General features: G+C 35.9%; 1 pseudogene across 1 annotated transcript; it reads right to left on the bottom strand.

The window, feature by feature from the left end:
* Positions 1-671: 671 nt before the first annotated feature.
* LOC128568883 (DNA endonuclease RBBP8-like) lies at positions 672-3,484 on the bottom strand (annotated as a pseudogene). Its single transcript, XR_008375239.1, has 2 exons — positions 1,935-3,484; positions 672-1,842 (listed from the first exon to the last, which is right to left on the bottom strand). The product of XR_008375239.1 is annotated as a DNA endonuclease RBBP8-like (transcript).
* Between the last annotated feature and the right edge of the window lie 4,907 nt (positions 3,485-8,391).

Below are 8,391 nucleotides of genomic sequence, written 5' to 3'. Positions count from 1 at the left end.
GAGACGGAGCCTCAAGCTGTCACCCTGGGTAGAGTGCCATGGCATTACAGCCCACAGCAACCTCCAACTCCTAGGACTACAGGCACCTGCCACAATGCCCAGCTATTTTGCGGTTGTAGCCGTCATTGTTTGGCAGGCCCGGGCTAGATTTGAATCCACCAGCTCAGGTGTATGTGGCTGGTGCCTTAAGCACTTGAGCCACAGGCGCTGAGCCAGTAGAGGTGATTCTTTTTTTTTTTTTTTTTCCAAAACTGTATTAGAGAATATTTCAGATTGTATATGAAACCAGCACATTTGATTGCAGCCCTTGATTGCATTAATGTACACAGCTGTGATTTAATAATAAAAATAAATTAATTAATTAAAAAAAAGAAAGAAAAAAACTGTATTAGGTATCACCGAATAAAGTAAATAACTCTTAAGTCAGAGTGCAAAATGAAAGCACCTTATTGTTTCAAAGGTGAAAAAACAAGAAACATCACAAACACATCTACATTTTAAATAGTTGTGTGGTGGGTAAATACCATTTAGAAACATTTTCAACAGAAAAATGATTTATAAATCAATTTGCAGATTTACAGAAGATCAAAAAATCAGTGGTTAGTACTAACTTTAACTATAAACAACTAAAAAGGAAAAAACTGTCCTGTGTCCTGTTTTTGCTTCAACATCTATGTCTTCTGCTCCCTGCCTTTTGGAGAAAACATTGTGTTGTAAGGCTACCATCTTTTTGGACGAGACAAGGATCAATCTTCCTTCATGTAACCTCTCTCCATACAAGTGGAAGGAAAACCAACTTCCCAAAAATTCTCTGGTGTGTTGGGTGGAATGTAGCGGAATTGGTGTCTTGAACAGGAAGCCAACTTCTTTTCTCTTTCTTCTGCTGGCATATCTGTATAATAAATTTTATATTCCTTACATGTGTGGCCAAGCAATTTTCTTCTCTCTTCTTTTCTCTGAACCACTTCAATATGAGGAAAATTTTGTAAGCTAGTCTCTCTTTCATCATCTTTAAAATATGGCTCCACAAATGCTTTCTGCTTGATTTTATCTTGTTTATTACCATGAGTGTATGATTTCTTGGTGGCGGCAGCTAATTCTTCCTCTTCATCTACTACCTGGGGGAAATTATCTGCCAAACAGGATTTATATTCTTCATGCGTTGTCCGATCAAACATATCTTCCAAGCTATCATTCATTTTTCTTTCTTCATTTGGACTTTTTTCTCCCTTCTGCTGTTGCTTCTTCATTTTTAAAAGCACAGTTCACTAACCAACATACAGTCCATATCCACTGTCTCTCCTCCTAATCTTGACTGACTGCCATTCTTTGTATCTATTACATTAATATCTATTTTATATTGAAAAAGGTCTGCTCCTGGATCTATACTCCACTGGATATTTTCAAAGGATATGTCTTGGTTGTTTTGCAGAGGCTTTGCTTTAGCAATTCTACATGGATTTAACTGAAGAACTGATGCAAGTTCACATCCTGCACAGACTGACCTGACTTCTATTTTTATTGGCTCGTGAGAACCAGTACACTTCATGTCATCAAAAAGACTCTCTGCCTCCAAATTTTTATGTGGATGTACAGGGATTTTGAAGACAGGATTTTCTTTTTTTATTTGTAATGGTGGTTTATTGTCTGGAGAGAATTTACCAAAGGGCTGGAGGATAATGCACTCCTGCAAATGAGGCTTCTCTGGGGAATCTTTGGACAACACGCAGGTCCCACTCAAGGCCTTATGGCTTGAGGAAGAACCCTTGGAAATGGGCTTCAAAGTCTCATAAATAGTCACTTGCCTAAGTCTGTTTTTAGAAGTCTCACTTCTGGTGGCACCTGTGGCTCAAAGGAGTAGAGTGCCAGCCCCATATGCTGGAGGTGGGGGTTCAAACCCAGCCCCGGGCTAAAAAAAAAAAAAGAAGTCTCACTTCCTTGGCTTTTCTCTTGACGCTAAATAGCTGAAAATCTATCAGACAGATCCAGAGGTTTATTCATTACATAGTCCCCATTCATGGGAAATTGATCATCCATTGGAAAAGGAAAAGCATTTTCTTTATCAAAAGATGCTTGGGGGCAGCTTATTTCATTTTCATTTTCTTCCTTTTGGATGTTCTGCCTCCTAATGATTTCTGGACCTCTAAATGTTTACCAGTTATAGCATCTTTAATGTGATCAGTACCACCCTGTCCACCAGTTGGTTCGCTTATATTTTTATTTATAAGTATTTGTTTATTAGAAGATTACTGGCTAATGATCTTGTTCACATCAGACCCGAGACTATGATGTGTGTAAAGGGTACTATCATCAGATTTTGATCTAGTTTTATCTGATCTAGAAATAGAAGTATTGGTGAAAGGGGCTGTTTTCAGACTTTTTCTTCCCAGTCTCTAAAAGAGAAGGGGATAAACTTGTATTCAAACATAAACTACTTTTCATATTAGAGGTAGTTCCAAATACAGGAGATGACACCCGAGTAGTGAATTCTTGAGGAGGAGACTGTGAAGTAGAATCTGAAAATCTTAAATTATCTTCAATATTTCTTGTATATTCCTCAAAAGGCTGTTTCTTGTGATCTTCTTCCAAACAGTGGTAGAAGTCATCAGCAAGAGGGCTCATGGGACTTTGAGATTCAGATTCTTCTTGAACACTGAGTCCAAGTGTTTCAGCAACTGCAGCTAAATTGAAAGATGACTTATCAGTGGGATAACTGCTTGTCCCATGTGTTTTAGCCATTAGAGGTTGACTTTGATCACAAGTGTCAGCTACTAGAATTTCATTTTCATTAGCATTACGTTGTGGATGAGTTGATGACTTTGAAACTTTTCTCAGTTCATTTGGACACACAGACAGCTCCGATTTAGTATGTGTTTGTTCTATGTATTGGACATGGAGACTCACCTTTCTTTGTAGCTGGTTACTGCCAGAAAATGAGAAGGCTGTTATTGGTGAATCTGAAATAACATTTTCTTCATATTCAAGCTCAGTTGCGTGATGCGATTGATCATTCTCAATTTTTTGCTGTAACTACTCAGAAAGCTTTTTATTTTCTTCCTGTAGAGTATTCTTTTCATTCATCAGCTCTGTAATAAGTTTAAGATTCTGCTGCCGGATGTTTTCAAACTCTTGCTGTTTTTCCCGCATATGTTCTTCAGTTACTGCACAGCGATCACATAATTCTGCTCTTAACCAATCTTCTAAAACTTTAATGGTTTCATGAAGAACTTTCTGTTGCTCTCTCAGCTGTTGATTTTTGGTGAAGAATTCTTCTAGTCTTTGTGCTTCTCTTGTACTTCTTTATCATGATACTCTTTTAGTTTTGTCCAAAGTTCCTTAAAGTCATTAGGTACATCTGTAGAACTAGGGCTTCCACAACTGCCTCCAGAGATGTTCATCTTGCTGAATAATACACTCTACACTTATATTTGCTCAGTATTTTCTGTTACATTATATAGGTATGAAGTTGTCTTTGGATGGTTGAAATACCCTTCAATTTATTTAGAAAACCTCTGCTCTTGGTCAAAAGCAGAAGATGTTTCACTGCTCACTTTCTCTGATGCTATAAATTTAACATTAAATTAGTGGACGCCACCTCTCTGGACCACACTAGAGTTTGCTAGACTATACTGCTATGTGGAAGAGTTCTGCTGCATCTAAGCAATATATTGTGTGCCCAGTAGAGGTGATTCTTAACTTAAAAGGTATTCTCAAATAAATACAACAATCTAAAAACCAAAAGATGACCAAAAGGAATTTCAACTACGTGAAAATTTAGAAATTCACTCTCAGATTATTTTTATTCAGAATCAAAGAGAAAATCAACACGAACATTGAAAACTCCAGGAAACAATGGAAGGAGACACAATATACTCAAACCTACGGGTTGTAGTATAAGCTGTAATCAGAGAACTAATACTTAGTCTAGGAAAAGAGGCAGAAATTATATCTAGAAAAAAAAATAACCAAAGAAAGCAAGAAGAGAAAAATAGAGATAAAAGATGTTACTGGAGAAAAGAAAAACCAACATTAAAAAAAAATCTATAAAAGATTAATACAAATCTAGTTCTTTGAAAATGGTGATAAAACTAATAAATCCCTTAGAGTATAGTAAGAAAAATGACAGAGAACAATAATATTAAAAATGATCAAAGGGTAGCACATATGTATTTGTTGAATGATGAATTTATAGAGGAGGAACTATTTAGTAGGCATTGTACTAAGAACTTTATTTTATTATCTTTGCACAACTCTTTGAGGTGGCCTCTACTTTCGTCTTTATTTTATATGTGAAGAGTCAAGTAATATGTGCAGAATTGCACAGCTGGGAATCAAACCTAGGCATTTTTACCTCCAGCATGTTCCTTTCTAACCATCAATTGGAGATGGTGGTTCATATTCTTTTTGATGTAGTTCTAATAGGAAGCCTCAGTACGGGTTCTATAAATTTCCTTTCTAAGAATTCTAGTGTGAAGTTTAAAGCACTTTTTAGTTTAAAAAAATTCCAGGAAAACTTCTACTGCATGGCATCAAACCTTTAAAAGGTTGTCGTTGCAAATGCACAGAAGTATCTTGTGGATCATCACCTACCACAAATATGAGAAATCTAGTATCTAGTCGGAGAAGGGGACTGGTGAACTTGAACTCTTCCACCCCTGAGTTCTGTAGTTCCTTTAGTTAATAGGAGAAACTCTGTAAAAGGGTATGCATTTTCTCACCTGTAAGATCTGGCTGTGAATCTCAAGGGACTGGTGGGAATATCAGTAACATAAATTCTTTAGAATTGCACTTCAACCTCCCTCTACTGAACAATTTTTTTTCTAGGCTAAAAGAACAGACTAGAATTTAGTGAAAAAAGAAAATTCCATGACTATGGATGAGAGTTTAAACTAGAATGACTTTCCCTACAATTTTATTATTTTTCTCTTCACATACCATTGATTACCTTGAACGTGCAGTTTCCAAATCTATTCAACTATTGCTTTTTTTCTCACTAATGCAAACCATGAATATAATACCTGAATCTAATTTAACAATTTGAATTTCCATTTAAACCACAAATAAAACTGATAAACTCTCATTACAACAATCCTTTCAGAGGAAGGTATCATGCTGTAAATTATGCAGGCACAGATTCCTAATATTTAAATAAAAATATCTATCCTGGTTGTAACATTCCAGACATTCTTTGATAGAAAAAGGGATGTTACAGAGGTAAAGCTAATTAACTTTGGCTGGTACTTATATTTGTTCATTGATCAAGTGCTAGTGACCATCTGGCCTCAATGAAGAGAAAGACTCAGAGGAGTAATGTGGAGGGTGGTAAAACGTAAAGCAAAATAGGAAGATAAATTCGTTACTCACTAAAAGGGTGAGAAATACCATGGGAGTTCAGTCAATGTTTGATTAAGCAATTACTGAGTTAGTAAAGAATATTTAAGAACCCTTTTAGGAAGAGACCCTCACTGTAATATGTTAGTACTTATGTCATATCTTTGTGTTTATTTTCTTAAGTACTTGGCAAGAACTAGGACATGGTAGGTTCTCAAATATTTGCTTGAAGGAAAAGATTATATACATTAACAAGATATACTAAAGCAGAGCATACATTTTAGAGCCAAGGCAGAAAGGATTTTCTCTGTTTGTATCTGATGAGAACTAAAATATCTCATAAAATTAGTTGGGTTTTTCTCAGACTCTGAGTGGCTCTGTAGAAAGGCACAGATGTAATTCTGGTTTAGAAAGCCTTTGCAACTGTAATGAAGCCAATGCTCTTGATCTTGGAAGATGAAAGGAGATTCACTTCTAAAGAATTACAGTGGACTTTGTTAGCTTATTAAATTATGTAAATCTGATGTAGTTTAAGTCTAGTGGCAAAGGTTTCTTTTTATGATTGTCTAAGAAACACATCATTTATACCACCTTGACATAGGAGGTTATGGAAATATTTCTTTCAGGATTGGGGAAATTTTAAGCCTTTGGTTTTTTTTTTTTCCCCAGTTTTTGACCAGGGCTGGGTTTGAACCCACCACTTCCAGTATATGGGGCTGGCACCCGACTCCTTGAGCCACAGACGCCACCCAATCCTATGTTCTTTTTAGTGGTATGTAGATTTTATTAAGGGCCAATAAATGCTCTTCTTAATTTTACAGCAACATGCAAAGTTCCAGTCACCTGGGGATTAGTCATTAGAGAGTTTTTTTTTATTATTAAATCATAGCTGTTACATAGATATGATCATGGAGCACCATACACTAGCTTCATAGACCGTTTGACATATTTTCATCACAATGGTTAACATAGCCTTCGTGGAATTTTCTTAGTTATTGTGCTAAGGCATTTACATTCTACATTTACTAAGTTTCACATATACCCTTGTAAGATGCACCGCAGGTGTAATCCCACCAAACCCCCTCCCTCTACCTTCTTCCCCCCTCCCTCCCCTCCCTTTTCCCTTCCCCCTTTTCTTAGGTTGTAACTGGGTTATAGCTTTCATGTGAAAGCCCTAAATTAGTTTCATAATAGGGCTGAGTACATTGGGTACTTTTTCTTCCATTCTTGAGATACTTTATTAAGAAGAATATGTTCCACCTCCATCCACGTAAACATGAAAGAGGTAAGGTCTCCATCTTTCTTTAAGGCTGCATAATATTCCATGGTGTACATACACCACAATTTATTAATCCATTCATGGATAGACGGGCACTTGGGCTTTTTCCATGACTTAGCAATTATGAATTGGGCTGCAATAAACATTCTGGTACAAATATCTTTGTTATGATGTGATTTTTGGTCTTCTGGATATATGCCCTGTAGAGGAATTGCAGGATTGAATGGCAGCTCTATTTTTAGATCTCTAAGTGTTCTCCATATATCTTTCCAAAAGGAATGTATTCATTTGCATTCCCACCAGCAGTGCAAAAGTGTTCCCTTTTCTCCACATCCACGCCAACATCTCTGGTTTTGAGATTTTGTGATATAGGCTAGTCTCACTGGAGTTAGATGATATCTCAAAGTAGTTTTGATTTGCATTTCTCTGATGATTAAAGATAATGAGCATTTTTTCATATGTCTGCAGGCTGTGTGCCTGTCTTCTTCAGAGAAGTTTCTCTTCAAATCCTTGCTCAGCCTGCGATGGGATCCCTTGTTCTTTTCTTGCTAATGAATTTGAGTTCTCTGTGGATTCTGGTTATTAAACCTTTGTCGGAGACATAACCTGCAAATATCTTCTCCCATTCTGAGGGCTGTTTTCTTGTTTTACTTACTGTTAGTCATTAGAGAGTTATGTCAGTCATAACCTTAAAGTTGTCTCACAGAAAAAGAATAGGATGAGTGTGGACAAAAGGTTTACAGTCCTGAATGTCACATTGCAAATGATTATTAATTCAAAATATTTTTAGCTCAGTTCTCCATAATCAGAGCTCATCAGACTATTGACTATATTCAAGAGGTAAGTAATTAAAAAAAAGAAGTCAACATCATGAGTGAAATTTACTTAATCACAGTGATTATTCTGGCCCACATTCTTAGCTTGTGTGACTTCTTGGGATGTAACTTTTGGATTCCACAGTCATGTAATTGTTGATTTGCTAGCATTTTTAAATTAACTGTATTTTATAACAAATGTAAATGTAGATACAATCAATTTCAAGTGATAGCCTTGGAATATTTTGTCCTTGGGAACTCTTTGCCAAAAAAAGTGATCAATATTTAATATAATTCGATCTTAAGAATTAATATTTCAATAAATTATTGCAGTTTTAAATAAGAAATCATTGTTTCTATGCATTTACAATTAAAACATGATGGAAAGAAGGGTTGAGATAAAGCATTAGTCAACAAAATTTCCATTTGTAGTAAACTATGCACAAAGTTGTTTTATGTATTTGATGCCTGCACAGTTTGCTTATAGTGATTCTAATCTATTCAGAAGGCTCAATGGATGAGGCTTAAATTTAACTGGCAAGGTGGTGTGGAGAGAATGATGCTGAGGAATTGTGCTTTGTAGATCCTTCATACAAAATCTAAGAATCCTTGCTCTGTCCTATCTGCCTATTTATATAGTTGCTTAATTAAGAGTTATGCCATAACCATCACAAGACAGCTCTGAAGGCCAATTAAGGTTTAGGGAAAAGAAGATCCTCTTATCATTTAATGTCCAATTAGCTTAGGGTCTATTTGATCTAAACTGGGTGAAAGTCTAGGCTCGTTTATTATTTTTTTCTTTCATTTATTATTTAAGTGTTCTTTTTTAGTATTAGGAAAGTAATATATGCTCACCATCACTAGTGAAAAATGAAGCAATAATGCATGAGGAGAGAGGTTTTTTCCTCCAGTTCCCCATTCAAATCAGTGTTAATGGCATCCGGTATGCATGTCATTCCACCACTT

The sequence above is a fragment of the Nycticebus coucang genome, chromosome 17 (assembly GCF_027406575.1).
Source record: "Nycticebus coucang isolate mNycCou1 chromosome 17, mNycCou1.pri, whole genome shotgun sequence".
Taxonomy (NCBI): Eukaryota; Metazoa; Chordata; class Mammalia; order Primates; family Lorisidae; genus Nycticebus; species Nycticebus coucang.
The sequence above is the reverse complement of the archived record's forward strand: the minus strand, read 5'-3'. Positions and strand labels throughout refer to the sequence as shown.